Below are 22,967 nucleotides of genomic sequence, written 5' to 3'. Positions count from 1 at the left end.
TGGTATGATTTTTCGTTCCTTAGTGAGGTAGGTAAGGAGTTCCAGTTTTTAGGTGCGAGGTGTTGGAAGCTGGTTCCTCCCGCCCTGGATCTTTGAAACGTGGGGACATCAATCAATATTGAAAACACAAAATGTACTTGGGGACCAATACCCACGTACATCTCAATAGCAAAACACGAATGAACGCTTTGTGTAGAACATTCAAACGACAATTATTCACGCATTGTTGATCTAGTTAGATGGAACTGTCAAGATCCATACCTCGGGCTCCTCATAGACTTCCATTGATGATATTATTGAAGATGATGCTTCAGTGACTCCCTGAAACACAGTAATTGCATTAGTATGGTTTTCTATTTTGTGAAAAAGAACATAAACTTTGTGCAGGCGTCATCGGCTCATCTAAATAGACCTGCACAAATGATCAGTTGTCTAAAATAAATAATGGATATGTAAATATGATTCGATTTGCTCGATCGTTGGAAGTGTCACCACCCAGAGATCTGCATCAACTACTAGGGGTGATGTTCTTGTAGAAGAAGCTCCGTCATCTCCCTGAAACATAGTACTTGCGTTAATAAAGAAGGAAGTATAGCGGATGTAATCACGTCATATGATTTCGCTTGATCGAACTGTCAGTATCCATACCTCGAAATGCATAAGAACATCAAGGGACGATGTAACTGCGGTGCACACTTCTGCAAGCTGTTGCACCGACCCGTAACTGCATGCTCCCCCTTCTTCTTGGACTAATGCTCCATCGACTCCCTGAAACATAGGACTTTCATTAGTAATGAACACAATATTGAAAAAAGAAGACACATAGGAGGGCGACGACAGAAGGACATATCAATGGCTAAAAACGAAAGAAACATTGTGTGTAACAATCACGCTACAAGAATGCAAGATCTGATGATCTCCATCGATGGAACTGTCCGGAAAAGTACCTCGAGCATCTGAGTGACATCAACGGTTGTCGTCAATACGTTGGACTCCTCAGCATCTGTCATGATCTCTGCTTCCAAAAGGTCAGGGTTTTCCCAACTCCCTTGGAAGCAGATCCATAACCCAGGTTCCGAGTGCCAACCAGTCCCAATTGGGACCTTTTGGACCCAGTCCTGGCGCCAGTGGCACCAGGCTCATAAATATGCCCAGTCCCAGCGCTGGAAGCGCCGGGCTCATAATGCTTGGGTGGACTTACCTGCAGCAGACCATGCTGCTTACTTGCCTGCCAGTTGAGCCTCTGATCGTCTTCTGTTTGGAACTACTTTTCCTGTTGGGTGGGGCAGGAGCCACTCCCTAGATTCAGAACACTGGAACTCTTCTGGAAAGCAGGAACTCTTTTCTTACCTAGGCGTGGCTGTGGAAGGAGACACCTAAGCACTACAGGAGGCTATTTAAACCACACCCGATGGATGAATCTTGCTTTGCGTTATTCTGCATCCTCTGCAGCAGAACGCTCATCGTGTCTTCTGCATCTGATCCTGGGCCTAAGGAAAAAGGCTTACCATCCTGAATCCAGTCTTCAGCAACACCTATAAAGACAAGAAAGAACAGGTTAGCATTACGGTCTTCAGTGACAGCTCTTCACTTACCTGGTCCATCGGCTGTCACCAACGCCTCGCGCTGCATTCCGGCATCTGAAAGACAAAAGCTTACCAACTCTTTGCACGCTCCGGAGGCCTTCGGCGCTGCATCCCGCATCTGAAAGACAAAACAAGGTGCGTTTAAAGACATTGGAAAACTTTAATACTCACGTGCCATTACTCCTTTCCACATCTAACCCAGTGGGTATTCCGGCACCCTGCAGCCGCTCCGAACTTGTACCTGCCAAAATAAAAAGACAGTTAGAGCGCATCGTGAAGCAGGCAACAAGCGCTTACTTATGTGCTTCCAGGCGCTTCTATTCATCACACGGGCTCCATCTTCAACTCACTTCAGCCCGTCATCCGCCATCGCCGGAACCCTGCAAAACAAGAAACATCATTACTAAAGACTTTAAAGACATTAGAATTACTCGAAACTTACCGTTCGTGCAGTAAACGACGGACAGCAGTCCTCTGAAGTCAAGAGGCCTGCTCCCCTTATCCAGTGAAGCAACTGGTTACAGCACCCTGCCCCGAGGCAGATGGAGAGCACGGCGTTCACTTACCTAAGACATCTTACCCTTCAAGTCAGACATACAGTGCACAGAGGTCCAGCCCAAAGAGCCAGCCGTGTGTTACATATCACCTTTGCAGATACGGTATACGCCCAGTCAAGACCGGCGCCTCTACGGGAATCAGGTGAGCGTTACAGCATCTCCCTGAAAGACAGTACTTGCATTATTTTGGATAACAATAATTATAACTGAAAACAAAGACTAGAGGACGAGTACAAGGGTGTACCATTAGGTAAAATAATCACACGATAAATTAAAACTATTGATTTACATGCCCAAAACAAGTCAGTGGCAGAATAGCTAAGTAAGATTACCCGATAGGCGCTTGAAGTGGCTGATGACTGCAATAACGACACGGATGGAGAATCTTCCGCCTTCATATTGAGTGGATACATAAATGGGGAAATTATTGTTAGCTAATGCTACACACTACCGCAAGGCCGAGAGATAAATACGTAAACTTGACTCACCAGTGGAGGGTTGTGGACGAATAGAGTGGGAATAGCGGTTGAGAGCAATTTTCGCCTCGCTCGCGGTGTGTTCTTCTTTATTAGCAATGATGTGGAGTACATGTCAGAGGTAAAGTGCCTGCTGCAGATGCGGTATCGATCACCCCTCTTGTCCGCAAAGACTTCTAGGACTCTACTTTCAAGCTCAGACGGTGGATATCCGCAATATCGGACCCATTCTCTTATCTGATCTATTGTCTTAGGGAAAACATGCATTATAGTACCTTCAGATTTATTATGGGTCTTCGAAGGGCAACCGCCAATGGAACAGGCAGGCATTGTGGAAAGTTCTGAAAAGTAAAGATCAACAATTCTCTATGAATACCAATGTGTTAAAAAATAAAATGACACATAAAAGGTTCAATGCAAGGTTCGTTTTGGTTCTTGGAACTATACACGTTATTCACATGCGGATAAGTATTTGAATAACTTTAAAAAAATAGAAAGATAATTTGACTAAACTCAGAACATGTGACTAGTTCCTTGCATGTACTGTCTTGAACGAAAAGAAATTGGACGCAAAATGATTATGGTACATGGCCTTACCTTGACGAACAAACAGTTAGATGCAGGGATCAGAGTAGTTTCTTGTCGTAGAACAGGGAGCAGTTCACAGGTTGCAAACTGACGAGTTTCCTCGAAGTGGTCACGGAAGTTCACAGAGACGAAGAGCAGATAACCAGCACCTTCACGGGTTGACTAGCAAAGCGCAAAGAAGTTCTCATTAGAAATATGAAGTGGGTTATAAAGAATTCGAAACAGGGGTGTGTTTGTGAATGAATGACATGTATATGTCGTGGCATTATGCGGTTTGCAGGGGGCCGTCCAGCGTGAGGGGGGATGCTTGGCAGGAGACACGGGGTCTGGAGGTAGACATGGGAACAACAACCCATGCTCTATAGACCACTTTGAAGTGTACATGGTCTTTGGCACCTCTTGGCCTTTATCGCTCCCTGACAGCTCCACTTGCCAGCACAAGTACCCCGGTGCGAACTGCCTTTGATAGGGCGGGGGGGGGGGGTGGATTGGGGCGGTGGTCGTGCAGACAAGACACAGGAAGACTCGTGAATGGAGACACACTTATGTGGATTGCAGGGGGCCGTCCAGCGTGAGGGGGGATGCTTGGCAGGAGACACGGGGTCTGGAGGTAGACATGGGAACAACAACCCATGCTCTATAGACCACTTTGAAGTGTACATGGTCTTTGGCGCCTCTTGGCCTTTATCGCTCCCTGACAGCTCCACTTGCCAGCACAAGTACCCCGGTGCGAACTGCCTTTGATAGGGCGGGGGGGGGGGGTGGATTGGGGCGGTGGTCGTGCAAACAAGACCCGTTTGCCGCAGGGCCTCACCAAGGAGAGGCCATCTAACTGCATGTAAGAGGCAGGCTGCAGGATCTAGTACATGGAAGGCAGGGGGTGAGTTTATAAATACCTCACCCTCCCAGGAGAATATATGGGTGCAGTTCACCCTGGAGACCCTGGATGCCTAGGCAGTTAGTCAGCAGCAGGCTGGCCTGTGGTGGCAAGGCGGCACGGGCCAGAGGGGGTCATCTCTGTACCCGGTGCCCAAAAGGATGATTTATTATGATCAACCATATGGATTATTTACCTATAACCATGTTTTGTATCAATAAAATCCAACGGCCTTCCTTTTATTGCCAACGCTTGAACAAAGTGGTGTGGTAAGTATTTTTGGGGGAGGAGGCAAGGCCGGGAGGCTTGATGCCAACCCGCAAAATAACATATGTATGTCTGCTGCATATGGGTTCAACGGTTATGTGGATTGAAGGTGGGCGGCCAGCGTGAGGGAGGATGCTGGCCGGAGACATGTGGTGTGACAAGACAAGGCACAGGAAGACTATTCAATGGAGACACACTAGATTCATTTAAAAAATCAAAACAACCATTGTTAAAATATATGTTGGGTTTTATTTTAGATCTTAATTTCAATTGAACATAAATAATAAACATTACACATTGTAAAGTTCCGGTTGCAGCACATCCAGGGAAAATCCGCGGTATTGTCCACTGTCGCTGGGGAAATGTTGTCTAATGGCAAGTACCGCACAGGCAGGTATTACTCTCCGAACGCGGTGTCCGAGCCTCCCGTGAAGCCACCAAGTGAAGCAACGATAGGCCACCAGCCTGTACCACCTGTGAAAATGAAAGATGCAAACTGTATTAAAATGACAAAACTTTCTTATCACTGTCGATTCAGGTAAAAAATGTCATTCTGCTTTGAAAAAAATTCTATCTAGAAAATGCACAATATGGAACCAATTTACATGCATTCGAATGATATGTAGATGTAATTTTATATGTGGGAGACGACCATGACATAGTAGTGGCATCACTGACATCACAACCAGAGTATACTTACTCGTTACTCGGATTACGCGGACGAACAGTGTCGCGAAGTTCGTGCATAAGCACCATCATCATCCTCAACACGGTCCGTGAGAGGCAGGCTTCCCTGAACTCTGGCAGCTCGGTGATGCATTGCGGACTTGGCTCGCCTTCCGAAATGTAGGCCAAGCACCCGGAATTTTCACGGCAGCAGCAGTTCTCCTCCTCAGTTGGCATTAGCTCGCACCGATTGCACGTGCACCAGGTGGAGACGCCGTCCATGCGACATGGTCCAGGCTCTTCATCCGTTGACTGGTCCTCCCAACTGCCGTCCGAATCCCCATCGTTTTCGCGTGCTTGCCTTTCCAGTAGTTCTTCCTCGGTGTACTCGGGCTCGTACATATACGGCATTATTGCATTATTGTAGCCATTGTGTGGTAAAGAAAGTAAAATAATTTACAGAGATGGTACAGGTGTTCACAAGGCCTAGAAGCGGCGAAGGTAGCTGACCAGAGCACAGAAACGAGTCACAGAATACTCAAAGTAACACAGAGAGAGTAATGGAATCGAAAATCTGCTGCTGTGTGTTGTGAAACGGTGTGTTTATACTTATAGAGGAAAGAGGCGTCCTGCCATTTCCATGGCGACACTTCATTAGCTGAGGCGCAGCGATTGTTGACACGAAACGTGCTTTGGCATTGGGAAATGGGCGGTACGCGTCTGCTGATGTCAGGCTCAGGGGCGGGGGATTTGATTTAATGCCGCAAAAGCAGGTGAGCCAGGGCGATGGGGGGAAATGATAGGATTATCAGAAAATGGCGGCTGATTTCGAGTGCGTTAATGGACGAAAAGTCGGGTAAGGTCCATAGGAAAGTTTTCTACGATCTACCGATTTATGCTTAAAAACACATGGCCGAACCGTAGGGACAATAAAAAAAAAGTCCCGGAACTATCCTTTAAGAAATGTCTGGAAGTGCGGAGAACCATTTTGAGCCAGATATGTACAGCGAGAAGAAAGCCATTTTGTTGTTGTGCACTGTCAGTCTATTTCTATCAACCAACAGCACCAAAACTTCGGTTCAAAGGAAATAATTAAATTTCAAGAATTTCCCACTTGTGCCAAGTGTTTATTACTCAGTTTTACATTTAATACACTTGAGAATCACATTTGTTTAAATTAATGTCCTTCTTCCAACCTCAAATTTTACATACATTTCTTGATTCCATTACAATGAACATAGTTCAAAATAACCCAAATTATTGCACAGATTTACAATTTTACATTCAACATCCAATATGTTACTCCTATATAAATTGGCTCTCATAGTACAACAGCCTTCAAGTGTTTCGCTCCTAGGTCCTCATTCATTATCATGGGTCTAATAGTGAGCTTCTTCAGGTCTTTGCATTTATTTTGACATTTGTTCTATGTTACAAGCATATTCCCATTGATTATCTATCTATCTATCTATCTATCTATCTATCTATCTATCTATCTATCTATCTATCTATCTATCTATCTATCTATCTATCTATCTATCTATCTATCTATCTATGTGTTTATAAAGCACCAAAAGCCCTCAGACATCCAGGCGCTGAGACAGGTAGACATGAAACAAAAGACAATTACCAAACAAATAAACTGAAATCAATCCTAAGCAAACAACCTAGTCTTAAGGAGTTTCCTAAAAATTGAGTGATTTCCCTTCTTCCTTAATGATTCAGGGAGCTCATTCCAGGCCTGCGCTACCCCGAAAGGCAAGGAATGACCATTTCCCCAAACTCTTTTGAATTGGTTGACCTTATGGGTACAGGCCTCTGTTGAGCGCAGATTCCTACTGGGTCTGTAGATCTCCAATTTCTCCTTTAGATATCGAGGTGCGGTCCCAAAAAGACATTGTCAACATCTTAAAGAGAATTCTGGCTGCCACTGGGAGCCAATGGAGCTCTCCGCGGGCCACAGTTACTGAGTCTCTACTCGCGATGTTATACATAATTTGTACTGCTTCATTTAGGAGTTTCTGCAGTTTGTAAATACAATTGTTGCTAGCTCCACCTAGCAGGGAACTGCAATAGTCAAGTCACGATAAAATGATGGCTCGCACCAGCTTTGCGCGATTTTGCCTCATGATCATAGGATCGATCAATCTCACGACTCTAAGATAATAGTTAAAGTTCCTGACTGTGCAGTCCACGTGGGAATACTCATTGAGCGTAGCCTCCATAAAGGTGCCAAGGGTTTTAATCTTCCCAGCTACCGGAACAAAGCCTCCATCAATATGGAAACTAGACAATTCCTGTCCTAAACTCTCCCGAGAATGCTTGGACCCATATACCATGATCTCGGTTTTGCTAGCATTTACGCATAACCAATTACTGGATATCCAGTTTTTAGTGGCCATGCAGATTTTGTTTAGCATCTCCTGATCGTTGACATAAGTTGATTTGATATGATTTGGTCAAGCAAAAGATTGAAATGCAAACTATTATTAAGGAAAACAGAGAAGAAAATTATTTTCTGTTGGTGGGTTAGATACAAGATTAAAGTGTGAGTATCTCACTCATGTATATATACATCTCAATTTCACAGAGTTCAACCAGCCGCTTATGCTACATATTCTCATGTTTGTCATTGTCATTTATATTTATGTGAATATGCACAAGAGCAACATATCCAATGTCGAATGTAAAATTGTACATTTGTGCAATAATTTGGGTTGTACTATATTCACTGTAATGGAATCAAGAAATTGATGTAAAATTTGAATTTCTTGTTGGAAGTAAAACATTCCATGGTAGATCTGTTTTGACTGTACTGTTTTTGTGTGAAAATTAAATAAAACATTAACCCTTCATTTTAAAAATCTGATTTCCATGTGGAATAAATGCAAAACTCACCAATAAACACTCGGCGCAAGAGGGCAAGTTTTGAATATTAATTACATACAGGTGTAGTGTCTGAATTTGCCCAATGCGGCAGAATGCAAAAAATGGGTGTAAAGATGAAGTCTCAAATGAAATAGTGGCACAAGTAGGAGCACAAGTAGGAGCACACGTAGGATCACAAGTAGGACCACAAGTAGAATCACAAGTAGGATTTCAAGTAGGATCTCAAGTATGATCACAAGTATGATCACAAGTAGGACCAGAAGTATGATCACAAGTAGGATCACAAGTAGGGCCAGAAGTAAGATCACAAGTAGGATCACAAGTAGGATTTCAAGTAGTACCACAAGTAGGATCACAAGTAGGATTTCAAGTAGGATCTCAAGTAGGTTCACAAGTAGGATCACAAGTAGGACCAGAAGTAGGATCACAAGTAGGATCACAAGTAGGATCACAAGTAGGACCAGAAGTAGGATCACAAGTGGGACCACAAGTAGCATCACAAGTAGGACCACAAGTAGAATCACAAGTATGATTACAAGTAGGACCACAAGTAGGACCACAAATAGGATCACAAGTAGGACCAGAAGTAGGATCACAAGTAGGATCACTGTGAACCTGCAGAACAGGGGACTTTAATTTGACGATGGAATAAGATATATGAAGGAGCTTACCAAGCATTTGAAATAAAGGAATATGAACATATATTCCGCAAATGCTAAATAATTAGCCCATGAATATAACCCTATGAAGCACCTTCGTTGGCACAAGGCGAATAAGGACAGCATTTGCACATTATTAAGCAATAGTCATCAGATATATTGGGCGTGATAAAGAGTTATCAACAATACCATACCAACCTGAAGCTAACCAGAAATTACCATAGGATTTGTTGTGTGCCTTGAAAAAGACAGTTTAAGGTCGAAACATATGTTGACTTAGTTTGAACATCTTGGATATTTGGCTGAATTATAAACATTCTAAATAACAACATTGGGCTGAGAGCGGCATCTTTGGTGTCCTCCGACCTTTCTCCTACTTTCAGTTAAGAGGTCAGTGCATTACCTCTTGAACACCGAAGGACGCAGCAGGCTACCAACCACTTAACAAACAATCAAGACAGCAACAAATAGATAAGGGAGTACACATAATAAATACTATTATAACTCTCACCACAGCGGGCAAGACCCCTCGTTTGCCCTACAGACCTGTCAATTGCCTTTCTAATCTATCCAAAATGGTTCAAAGCCTGGAACACTATTTTGTGTGTTGCGTGACACAAGACAATTCAAATAATGGCAAACCTACTAGGCCTGGAGCTCGCGGCATCCGGGTTCGCCGTGGACAGGGATCTCTTTTTTCTCCTCCTTTGTGGACTCGCCCTCCTGACGACAGCCTCACGTGGGGCAGGCAGCATGTGCCCCGACTTTGCGGAAAGTCCTGGTGTTGCTGCATCACCTAAAAATGAAAGGGCCACACCATGAGAAACGAAGACTTACCCTTCTACCGAAAAAAAAGAGGTCACTACTAGTAAAATAGCTCATTGAGTAAAAATAACCCTTCGATGTCAACAGTCTATTTGTATATTGAGGGCCACAGGTTTGAATCCTGGCTGCACCTTCTCAGGCAGTAGGCCTGGTGCCCTCTGTAATAGGCCATTTTCAAAATAGTGATAACTGCACAGCGGGGACCGGCAATGTGTGCACTTACCTGCTCTTGAGTCCCCTCCTGTTCTACAAAGTGCAATAAATGTGTGCGAATGCGGGTAGACCCGGTTTTACACGCATTGTTTACATTTCACAGTGCAAAAACATTTAAATGGAGGCATTTGACATGGATTCCTATGGAATCCACCAGAATCTAGCAGGTACTAAAAGCTTGCGGATTCCATAGGCACCATGATAGCGAATGGGGCGAATGGCAACATCACTTTTTGTCAGTGTCTAAGCCTCTGCCTGCTTTTGTTACCTCTTTGCTAACCGTTCTACGTACCTCATCTACTATAATGTACTACGTATACCTGACCATATGCACATAGATATATTCATTGTACCTATGCCATGCTCTTACATTAACTTATGCTTATCTCAATACTATCGTTGCTTAGTATAACTTTCTCTCATTATTCTAAAATGTACTGCTTATCACATTATGCATTTGCGCTAGCATCCTACATCTAATCCATCACTAGACTGACATAGCCTCCATACTCCTACTTCAGCCCTACAAAGGCTTGCGTCTAGCGTATTTCTCTAGCTGCAGAACCTGACTACTTAGCCACCCGATTACCCACTTGGGATAACAACTTGATTCATTGTCTTATTGCCACTACCTCTCTGCCTTTCTAGTAGAGCTCATATATGATTGTACCATGCAATACAATGTGTAAACCTATTTGGTCATATTTTACGCTTATCTCATTACTATACTTACATATCACCCCTTGGTATACTCCCATCATTACCTTGGACAGTCTGTTCGCAAGTAACTTTGCCCAGCCACAAGTCACACAACAGAACTCTGACAGCTCAGGCCTCTAGCACCTACTACTATTATCATCCTCACCCAAGTTGCATGTGCACAATCCAGTGCGCCTGACCACAATCACCATGCCAGATCTTAATCCTTACCTGAACTCGCCAGCCCTCTGGCTACAACATTTTGCCCCCAAACCAACACCTAACCAACCTTGTGCCACACCCCTCAGAAATCTAAGACTTGGTTCCAGACTCTGCCATAAAGCGCACCACTCGCACTCATGTACCAATACCAACTAGGATTTCCCTACTACTGGGTCCAACACTGCAACGTTTGCACAAAACATCCACCCAATTAGTCATGACAGTAGTGCCACCAGCTCCAAAAATCTACCTATCAAAGCTGCACTAATCAATGCCAGGTCACTCCCAGCTCATGCCCTTGACATTGCCGACTTCTTCACTACAGAAGACTTGGACTTTCTTGCTATTACGGAAACCTGGCTTCATGCTACATCTGACCCCGCACTTTCCTTGGCTATACCAGACAACTATGCCATTGTCAGGTGCGATAGGAATAACAATCAATCTAAAGGTGGCGGTATTGCCATTATTTTCAAAAGCTCCCTTGGCCTCAGACCCGCCCCATATTTGCAAATCCCTTCTGCGGAATTGCTAACAGTCAAACTAGCTATCTCGCCTAAGCATACAGCCATAATACACCTTATCTACAGGCCTCCAGGACCCATATCTTCCTTCACGGAGGATCTATCTACGATCCTTGCTGCCAACAGAAAGTCTTACTCACAAATCATATTACTTGGCGACCTCAACCTCGGTCTTCATGATCCAAATGATACCATTGCCCTTGACTTAGCCAACTCCCTAACGGATCTTGGATTTACCCATCACATCCAGGAACCTACCCACATAAAGGGCAGAACCCTTGATTGGCTAACTGATCTGAACTGTACAATTAACCTATGGTCTGACCACCACAAAATAATCTTCACCATCAAAGCGTCCCCCGCGCTAAGCACCAAAACCAACATAGCACCCGCTATCCCCACTCGCAACAAGAAGGACATTACTAAGGAGAAACTACTCCCTTTAATCTCCCCCTTCTCAATAAAATGGCATCATCCAATTCTGACCCCACAGTCCTTGTCGACACTTACAACCGTACCATCTTAAAAGCCTTAAACACCATTGCTCCGCTAAAACTGCGCAAACCCAAACCATGTCCTCATCTTAACTTGTGGTTTACACCTCAGCTCAGAGATCTCTGCAAAGTAAAAAGAAATGCAGAGGCACACTGGAAAAGCAGTCCATCTGTGGCTAATAAAAACTCCCTAATCTCTGCATCATCAATCTATAAAGATGCTATATTCTTTGCCAAAATAGATGCCTACAATAATCGTATCTTGTTGGCCGAATCTAATACTAAAGAACTCTTTAAGATTCTTAAAGAATTTGAGTCAGATAGTGTTGCATCCCTACAAACAAAAATCTATTTTAAAAAATGCAGCATCACCCCAAATCCTGCACTTAACTTTGCATTCAGCACCACATCCCCAATTCGCCCGGTCAAACCCTTCAGATTCTCACCCCTCTCTATATGGGAAGTAGTGAATATCATCAAAAAACTCAAACCTTCCAACTGTCAAGGTCATTCCTGCCCAGCACCTATCATAAAAGATTCTGCCCACGAACTTGCCCCATTCATCACTACCTTCATAAACGCCTCCTTTAAATCGGCAATTGTACCTGATAACCTCAAGCATGACTAGGCGATACCTTTAATTAAAACACCTACCCTTGATCCAAGCAATCCGGCCAATTATAGACCTATTACAATGGTACCCTTCCTCCTAAAAATCTTGGACAGGGCAGCCTATCTTCAAATTCAGGCTTACCTTGAATCAAACAAACTTCTTGGCCTCAGGCAATCAGGCTTCTGCCCTGGACACGGAACCGAAACCGCCCTTATTGACCTCACAACACAAATTGAGGACTTAAAAGATAAAGGCAAACTGGCGCTATTTCTATTGCTCGACCTATCGGCAGCTTTCGATTTGGTCAACCACCAAATATTGTGCCAACACCTTGAAACATCTACCCACTTCTCTAATGAAGCCACCTCATGGATCAGATCTTTCTTAGCAAACAGAACAAAGAGTGTCTTCTCACCGACCGCTTCAACTGAACCTTTACCAGTCTTATGAGGATTCCCTCAAGGCTCTTGTGTCTCCCCAACATTTTACAATGTATTTACAAAGCCCCTTTTTGATATTCTCGACTATCTGGGTGTCAAATACACTAATTATGCAGATGACAACAAAAAACTCACCCCCATCACTGGTGACCATGCTATCGACTCCAAAGCACTCAATGATGTCTACTTGGTCATCCAGGCCTGGATGGCACATCATGGACTGTGCCTAAACAATGAGAAAACCGAGCTACTTATCCTAGGTTCTCACACTAGACTCAGTAATCTGGATCCCACCTTCAAATCTTTCACCATTGACAGAAACATTATCAACGTCTCCAAAGTCACAAAAACACTAAGTATCTACCTTGACTCCACTCACTTACACGACAAACTAATGCTGTTGTTTCGGCTTCTGCTTACAACTGTGAGCTGATAACAGCATGTAGACCCTTCTTAAGAGCTTCTAATTGCATTACCCTCATTAGAACCTTGGTTATGGCGAAAATTGATTATTGTAATGCCTTATATCTTGGCACTAGCCAAAGAAACATCAACAAACTCCAAGTTGTCCAAGTTGTCCAGAACAATGCCATAAGGGAGGCCCTCAATATCCCCAGGAAATCTTGCATATCTGACACATGACGCAGTTAACACTGGCATCCTATTGCCTCTAGAATATCACTCAAAACTCTTGCACTTACTCACAAATCTAGAACTAACCAGGCACCTATTTATCTTGCTAACCGCTTTACCACCAGCATTCATAACAGACCACTAAGATCTGCGCAAGACCACTTATTGGTAATAACGAGATTCAAGCTCCAGAAAGAGGGGGGTTCTAGTTTCCCTGTCCTCGCCGCCAAGCTCTGGAAAACGTTGCCAGTTACATTGAGAGCCGAACCATCTTACCTGGCTTTTTAGAACAAAGCCAAATCATCACTCACGAGCACAACTTCATTACATCAACCATGTAATCTGCCGTATCCACACCATCATCTCCTTCGCTATGTGCAAACGCTCCACAATATACAAGTAACTGTGCCTCCTGTGTATATATGTCCGCCAACTTGGATACACTGCCTTGCTGTATATTTGTACATCTGTCTTTCACTACTGCATTTTCCAATTTATTAATTCTTTGTTACTGTATGTACCTCCCTGGTTATCCCTCCCTAAGAAATGCGCCCAGATGCCTTTGGGCCAGGTGCGCAATACAAATAAACAAAATACAAAATACAAATACAAAAAACTGCAAAATCCCCTGGAGTGGTCAAACATATGCAAAAACATTTGAAACCTTGTACACATTGTTCCGTAGACATGTTTCCACCCTGGGGGCTGGAAATAAGCCGATTGGATGAAATGATACCTATTGGGTAAGGTGTGTCATGATATTCTGTGCTCTTATCTGGCTGCGGTAGCTGGCGTGACACTCATATGTCTGTCCCTTGGCTCCATTCTTTTTGTCTGAAGGAACTCATCAGGTGAAGATGGCTCTTATGTTATCTGGACCTGCCTGGACTAGCTTTGGAGTTGCACAGGGCAGGTCACTCTCTTATCGGCTTTTGAAAGTTTACATTTTTCCCCTTCTGCTTTTGTTAAATAAATCTGGCTAGAAATACCGCTCCTGGGCGTACCAAACATAGGTATACTTTAAAGTAACCGACTTAATCTCACTAACACTGAGGTCATGCTTCTAAAATCCCAACAGTTATTAAGGCCTAGCTCGCCACCTTCAGCCACCCACCCTACCGCCCGACCTGCCGTCTACTTTGAATATGTTAAGAACTTAAGAGTTGTCTGGGAAGCAGATCTGATTTTTAGCTTAGCTGCTAAAAGACCAAGGCCTCATCAGGGGTTGGGCGGAGCGGCAAAAATGCATTGGTAACGCTATTACTGAGTTTGGGCTGTAAATTGGAGGTTTACTTCCAGCTTTTTGCTGGAGGTAATACTCTCCACTTTCCGCCCATTTGTGGCGCAATTACCGGGGCGCTATTAGCATCGGCCGTAATAACGCCAATACTGCCCCATACAATCCTTTGGACTGTTAATAAAATGGGTATAACAGCCTTACCACCACTCAGGATCCGGCACCAATAGCACTGGACCGAGTTGCAGTTACGCTATTTGCAGTGGCATATCCCACCGCCGGGATACCGCCAAGGCTGTGATGAGGCCCCAAGCAATTAAATCGTCTTGTTTTAGAGTTTCGCACCTTTACCGGGTATGTCTTTTTACCTTGTGCGGAGTCTTGAGAAGTTGCGGGGGAATTGATTAACTTCAAGCTGGACTCGAATGCCTTGTATGCCCAGTTTCCGGACCATTAACTAGCTTGTCTGAAGACTTGTCGTAGACGAGTAAAAGGCTGGGTTTCATCATATTTTTTGGACTTCTAAGTCTCACCATTTTACTGTTTTTAGGCAGGCCCCGTGTTGGTTCCAAGTCCACCAAAGGGTCTTTTTCAAACCTTTCAACCAGGTCTTCAGGCTCTTCACCCCCTTATCGGACAAAGACTATCCATGTTTAGGACTCTCTGCTCCCAAAATAGTGTCAGTTTAATTTTCCGAAAACCAAATACAAGGCCACAGGTGATCGCAGGTTCTCTCTGATTGGCCCACGTTCCTGGAACCAACTACCACTAATCATTCAGAGCCTTCACTCCCCACCAGCCTTTTGAAAAGCACTAAAGAGACATTTGTTCTGTTAAGTTTAATACCACGCGACTCACTCAGTCCAGGTGTATAGAAACTGCGGCTAAAAGAGGGTAACCTTCCTACCCTCTGAAATAGCAAGCCAAAATGCACCCCATATTTAGGATTCAATTGACAAATTCTTGACCAAACTCACCTGTGAGTACAGCGACTGGACTACAGTTCGCTGGAACAATCGGTACGACCAAGCCTCTCTGGCCAATCGGAGCCCTGGAATCACCAGGGATGCCGGGCGGCTATATAAAAGGCCCAGCTCACTTGCTAGGTCCCTGTTGATTGTGCAGGGCTGCTAGAGGGGTAACCGGGTCTGACCGGCCCCAGGAGAGAGCAGGAGAGCCCAGGTGATATTTTTATTTTTTTATTATGCTTGCTTGGCGAAGTTTTTTAAAGTCTGAGAAATCATTTGAGTGTTTTTCTTTTTTTATGTTTTGCTTACCTTTCCTCCTTCCAACCAAAAAAAAAGAAACAAAAAGAAATCCTTTGCGCACACTTCAATACTATAATCTACTTGCTTTATAAGACTGGCATTACTAGAGCAAGGGGTGCCAGCGGACTTGTGCCCAGTGAGCTGCTAAAGGGAAACTGACATAAGGAGCTGCAGCACAGTTGATGTGTGTGCACCTGTGAAGCAACATGATACTTTTGTATCTAAAATGTGGCTGCTTCGCACTTCTCATGCAGGCGTGTTTATAGACAGCGCCCAGCAGATGTATCCATGTGTGCACTTTGTGAACTAAAGCGATGATGTTGGATACTCAGAGCTTGAAAAGCAGCTGCCGTATAATTAATGTCATTTCTTTTTAGCAACAGAGCATATGTGGAAAAGGTGTCTGTTTGGTAGAACACGCTTTCCTCCAGGGAAACCACCTTCACTTTGCATAGCAACAATCTAAAAAGCTCAGAAGAGGGCACCTTGCAAAAGGCCTTCTGCTGGTCCCGCCCCCGCCTATCCCAACAGGGACCCTGGACTGGCCCCATCCGTCTCACAGAGCTGCCAACTGATCCTCTACTTAAAGGCCGCTGTGCTGAGTGTCAGAAACAGGGGTGTTGCTAGGTCTTGGAAAGATCCGGGGCTGCGCTAATGTCGGGACTGGCGGGACTCTGGGCTAGCTAGCCTTTTGATTGTAGCCCCTGAGGTACTATCTGGGGCTACAACCAAAAGCCCCGGGGCTTTAGCCCCCACAGCCCCCCCCCTGCAACGCCTCTGGTTAGAAGAGCCCACCGGATCCACAGTGGCTCACACCAGGGAATGATAGCCGCCTCTCTCCACTTTGGATGCGCCAATGGTATCCAGTCATTATGACGAATAGAAAACAGAGTGAATTTACAACGAAAACATTTAGAAGGAAAAAATATCGAATATGTGTTTAAAGTACGTACGGGGGTGGGGTAAGGGGATAGATAAAACGGGTCGGAAGCGGGTTCAACTAATGCACTGCAGTTGATCTTCCAATCAAGTACCCCTTTCTTCTACACCCTGGCTTCTCATTTCTGGCTGTCCCCTTCCCCATCACAACTTGTCTCGCTATCCATTTATCATGAAAATGGCCAGAAACCCCCCCTCCACCCCCTACCCCTTAAGAGCACAGGGTGGTTGCTTCATTTTTCTACTGCCGCCTTCTATCCCATCGAAATCCCTGGGCCCCCGACCTCTGAGAGCCTTTGACCTGAAGTCCATTCAGAATCAGCGTGTACTTAGACATAGCTCAGTTGCTTTGGCCTTGTGTACACCGTCTGCCAATCATTTGAGCCTTTTTGCAGTTTCCGGATTTATATATAGAGCCTGGCGGCAAAGTAGAGCATACGATCCAACACCTCCCGATACACCAACGGAGGGGAAGAACAATGACGGGCCATGTGTAACCTCTACCTCTACCTGAACTCTTCTCCGCTTAGAATGAATACTTACAGCTAAGCGCTACAGTGATCTAGCGCTTCAGCAGTGCAATCCCAGAACTAAGTTAGACAGGTCTCCCGCTGCATCGATGAAGTTCATTTTAAGGGCCTGTGCTATCTAATATTTTATGATCGATTACTTTAATATATTGTCTTTGAAATGAATTAGTTTTAATATTTGTTAACATGTTTTTAATGTTATTTATTGCAATGTACTTTTGTATTGTATATGTTTGATGGACTAATGCGAAATAAGCAATGATGATGATGAGGAGGAGGGTGATGATGATGATGATGAGGAGGAGGAGGAGGAGGGTGATGATGATGATGATGATGATGATGAGGATGAGGAGGAGGAGGTTGATGATGAGGATGAGGAGGAGAATGATGAAGATGATGATGAGGAGGATGATGCTGATGCTGATGAGGAGGATGATGAGGATGAGGAGGGGGAGGAGGATGATAAGGATGATGAAGATGTGGATGAGGATGCAGATGATGATGGTGGGGAGGATGATGAGGAGGAGGATGAGGAGGAGGAGGATGATAAGGATGATGAAGATGAGGATGAGGATGATAATGACGATGATGATGGTGGGGAGGATGATGAGGAGGAGGAGGATGAGGAGGAGGATGATGAGGAGGAGGAGGAGGGTGAGGAGGAGGATGATGAGGAGGAGGAGGATGAGGAGGAGGAGGGGGATGATGATGATGGTGATGATGAGGATGAGGAGGAGGAGGTTGATGATGAGGATGAGGAGGAGGATGATGAAGATGATGATGAGGAGGATGATGCTGATGCTGATGAGGAGGATGATGAGGATGAGGAGGATGATAAGGATGATGAAGATGTGGATGAGGATGCAGATGATGATGGTGGGGAGGATGATGAGGAGGAGGATGAGGAGGAGGAGGATGATAAGGATGATGAAGATGAGGATGAGGATGATAATGACGATGATGATGGTGGGGAGGATGATGAGGAGGAGGAGGATGAGGATGATGAGGAGGAGGAGGAGGGTGAGGAGGAGGATGATGAGGAGGAGGAGGATGAGGAGGAGGAGGGGGATGATGATGATGATGAGGAGGAGGACAGTGATAAGGATGAGGAGGAGGATGATGAAAAGAAGATGATGATGATGATGATGATGATGAGGACGAGGAGGATGAGGACGAGGAGGATGATGATGAGGAGGATGATGATGAGGAGGAGGAGGCAGAGGAGGAGGAGGATGACGAGGAGGAGGAGGATGAGGAGGAGGAGGATGATGATTAAGATGATGATGATGATGATGAGGATGATGAAAACAATGACGATGATTATGATGGGGAGGATGATGATGAGGAGGAGAAGGAGGATGATGGGGAGGAGGAGGATGGCGATGAGGAGGATGATGAAGCTGATGATGGTGGCATCTGTCAGTGCGTGTCTGTAGTTTTGCTGGAGTCTCTAAGGAGCTGGAAGCCATGTCAGAGGGTGGCCACCAAAGAGATGCACTGGCATCAGGTGAGTGGGTGTTTACGGAAAGGGAAGGGCGCGTGGCCGATGTGTCTGTGGAAGGGTTTATGTTGCGCATGTGAGAGGTGTATCTGATAAGCAAAGCCCACCCCCCTAATGTGTCCATTCAGTAGGCCTGAGTCCTGATACATCCAATGGTTGCCCTGTGGGCATCCGCTCACACACAGGCGGCCTCATCTCTCAATCCCACCATTCCCCAGAGCTTATGTTGACAATACAACAGTACTTATTGGGGCGGAATATGGGGCCTCCACTTTCATCGCTTGAGGAATATCTAACGGTTCCATTGGGTGAGTCAACAGGCGAGGGGCAAAGGCACTTGCACTGCGCATGGGGGTGATGCAGGGACAAATGCCACCCCATCAAAATGCTATTATGAGATCCCCACCCCACGTAGAATGTGGGAAGATGTTATGCTGCTAGGGGGCCAAAATTGTACCCGGCGTACCCATCTGCTGATGGCAACCTAGGCTAGAACTGTCTTTCTGTAGACCTGGCTGTATAAGGCACTTGTGCAAGCAGGGTGAGGCCAGGGAATGCTGGCTGCATGACCACTGCATCGCAAGCATCAGAGAGTCAGGAGTGGGATTATTCCCGGAAGTGCTAGCACATGAACCCTAGAATACCCTGTCTCACAGAACACCCACCCTTTATTGAGATGAGAGAGGTGGTAAATCAGGCTCAACTTCCTCAATCCCCTCACCTTCATTCCTGATTCCAGCTGTGCACAGTGCTCAATACACTGCCTATGGGCAGAAAGAAACACATGGATGAGAAAGAGAGAAGAGGGGAGAGACTAAAGGACAGAAAGAGGAAGTGTGTGTGTGTGTGTGCGAGAGAGGCAGAGAGAGAGAGAGAGAGAGAAAGAGAGAGAGAGAGAGAGCGAGAGAGAGAGAGAGAGAGAGAGGGAGTACCAGCAAGTGAGGGGGAGCCAGAGGAAGAGAGAAAGAGAGGGGGAGTCAGAGAGAGAGCGATATAGAGCAGGAGAGAGAGAGAAAGTGAGAGAGAGATTGGGAGAAAGAGAGAGAGATGGTGAGCCAGAGAGGGAGAGAGAGAGAAAGAGGTGGGAGGAGAGAAAGGGGGGGGGGTCAGAGAGAGTGATGGGGAGAGAGAAAGAGTGAGAGGGAGAGAGAGAGGAACGATAAAAGGGACAGAGAGAAAGGAAGTGAGAGAGAGTGGGACAGAGAGAGACTGTCAAATGGCACCAGCTTAAGGGGGCAGTGAGTAGCAAATGAAGGGAGGAGGACAGGGCACTACAGTCACCCTGTCCCCTTATCACTATGGACAAGGCCGCCCCAATGTACAAAGCAGAAATGAAGTTAAGATTGAAATGCACCACCCACAGAAGACAGCAGCCCTGCTTGAGACGATCAGTGGGAACTAAAGCTAAGCTAAGCGCTTTGAAGCACTTCACCTGTGTATAAGCGCTGTATAAATAAACTATAACTAAAAGGTACGATTCTGAAAATAGAGTTGACATTTCTGCACAAAGAGGAAATTGGTGGGAAGCCTGAATATTCTTTTAGGGACTGAACATCCCCAAACAGCAGTACTGTCATTCATTTCCGGTTAAGAAGGAGGCTGAGGTCATCATGAAGTGCACTGCGGTAATACGGGGTGGGGGGAGGAGACGTGGCACGGAAAGTCCACAGTGGAAGGAAGGCACCAGCGATGAACCCAAGCCCACATCAATGCCTGGCATTAGTCAGGCCAGCGGGCCAGCCTGGCACCGGATGTGGGGAACATTGGCCACCAGCCCTCGCATGTCGCTGACTGTGCCCACCCTGGCGGGGCGTTATAGTCCGCCCTTGAGTGGCCAGTGAAGGGGGTCCTAGCAGACCCTCCTGGAGCGGTGAGTGGCGTGTGGGGGTGGCCGGTGTGCTGCAGGGACTACAGCACATGTAGGATACCATGACTTAGCACTGCATGTGGGTTCTGTGACCGGCCCATCCATGTGCTGGGGACTGATATACCAGGGAGGAAAGCTTGACCTTGGCGTATCTGGCCCGCACCCCGAACCCCTACTACCTATGAATTTCATTTCGACACAAACACCTCACCTATGTTCCTGTGCATTTTATGACACTTTGGTGCAACTCTTTTAACATTTCCCAGGCCACTAATCAATGCGTGTGGCGTTTTGCAGTGAGCTGACCAGATCCAAGGAGTGTTGCCTGGTCCTCTGTGTTTCCTTATTGCAGTTTACCATGATACAGGCTAGAGTGATGAAACTGGGAGCTAGAGTGATGAGACTGGGAGCTAGAGAGATGAAACTGGGAGCTAGAGTGATGAGACCAGGAGCTAGAGTGATGAAACCGGGAGCTAGAGTGATGAGATTGGGTGCTAGAGTGATGAGAACGGGAGCTAGAGTGATGAAATTGGAAGCTAGAGTGATGAGACTGGCAGCCAGAGTGATGAGACTGGGAGCTAGAGTGATGAAACTGGTGGCTAGAGTGATGAGACTGGGAGCTAAAGTGATGAGACCAGGGGCTAGAGTGATGAAGCCAGGAGCTAGAGTGATGAGATTGGGCGCTAGAGTGATGAGAACAGGAGCTAGAGTGATGAGATTGGAAGCTAGAGTGATGAGACTGGCAGCCAGACTGATGAGACTGGGAGCTAGAGTGATGAAACTGGGAGCTAGAGTGATGAGACTGGGAACTAGAGTGATGAAACCGGGAGCTAGAGTGATGAGATTGGGAGCTAGAGTGATGAGATCAGGAGCTAGAGTGATGAGAACGGGAGCTAGAGTGATGAGACTGGGAGCTAGAGTGATGAGACTGGGAGCTAGAGTGATGAGACTGGGAGCTAGAGTGATGAGATTGGGAGCTAGAGTGTTGAGACCGGGAGCTAGAGTGATGAAACTGGGAGCTAGAGTGATGAGATTGGGAGCTAGAGTGATGAGATTGGGAGCTAGAGTGATGAGACCGGAGCTAGAGTGATGAGATTGGGAGCTAGAGTGATGAGACTGGGAGCTAGAGTGATGAGATTGGGAGCTAGAGTGATGAGACTGGGAGCTATAGTGAAGCTGGAGTTATGAGACTGAGAGCTAGAGAGATGAGAATGGGAGCTAGTGTGATGAGACTGGGAGCTACATTTGGTCCAGTTTATGCCTGATGCCCATGTCCCTAAAACCAAAGGCATATTTTAAAAAATGGCAACTTCTCACAATATAGACAGAAAAACATAGGGGGTTATTGTGATATGGGGGATAAGTGCGCACAGGTCGAACGTTACTAGTGGAGACCTGCTCCCCGCCAATACATTAAGATCAGTGCAATTTTGGTGCATTTACAGCAGGGCCGGACTCTGAGATGCATGCAAAAGTAGAAAAGCGTTCTTCCAAGAAGGAAGAATTCTTTTCTTAAAAGCACCATCTACTGCACACCTTTTCCTTTATAACGAATTTCTCAGTCTGCAGAACCACTTTTCTTATTTAATGAAGTGTCAAGTACACTTTTGTGAATAAGAAAAGTGGGATATGTTTTAGAAATGCTCTCAATGCCAGAGGTGCACAATCTGGCCCCACAACGAGGGCTTTTAGCAGCTTTTTGGGCTGGAAAGCACAGCATCGCCCCTCCAATCTTTCCTCCCACCTCAGAATGGTGATGCCGCCTTTGTTTAAGGGTCTTTAAATCGCTGTATAAATGCCTATTTAACTAAATAACAAAATTTGAATTTTGTTCACAAAAATAACGAGAAACCTTTCTTTTTAAACCATTATCGGGTCTTTCATCACACACCTGACAATTCCATTTTATTTTATTTTCCTTCTCATTTTAAACCCTCGCTTTATTTCCCTGTCTTGCTGTGCACCTGGTTGACTTTGCTAGCAGAACACAACAGTTAAACAATATTCATGATGTACTTTCCCACACAATGAATTAATTAGCTCAAAATGTATTAATTAACTAGTGTGCAGCCCCACGTACAAGGGCCAAAGTGCAGGTTTTTTTATTTTTTTATTTTTTCAAACTTTATTTCTTATTTTCAACAAGAAAGAAACATATCAAGTACAAAGCAAATTATACAAGGCCAGCAGGCAATCATCCAGGTAACAACATACACCTGAATCAAAGAATACAATAAACAATAACCTCGAAATACATATTAACCCCAACACATTTAAAAACGTAGCCATGAGCGGTGGCCTGACATTCCCAAACATAACAGACAGCACAAAACAAGAGAACATAACAACACAAGCACCCTCCCCCCAAAACGTATCCATTAGACGTGATGCAAACCC

Source organism: Ambystoma mexicanum, chromosome 13 (assembly GCF_040938575.1).
Source record: "Ambystoma mexicanum isolate Mex_15411 chromosome 13, UKY_AmexF1_1, whole genome shotgun sequence".
Lineage (NCBI taxonomy): Eukaryota > Metazoa > Chordata > Amphibia > Caudata > Ambystomatidae > Ambystoma > Ambystoma mexicanum.
This window is presented reverse-complemented; position numbering follows the sequence as displayed.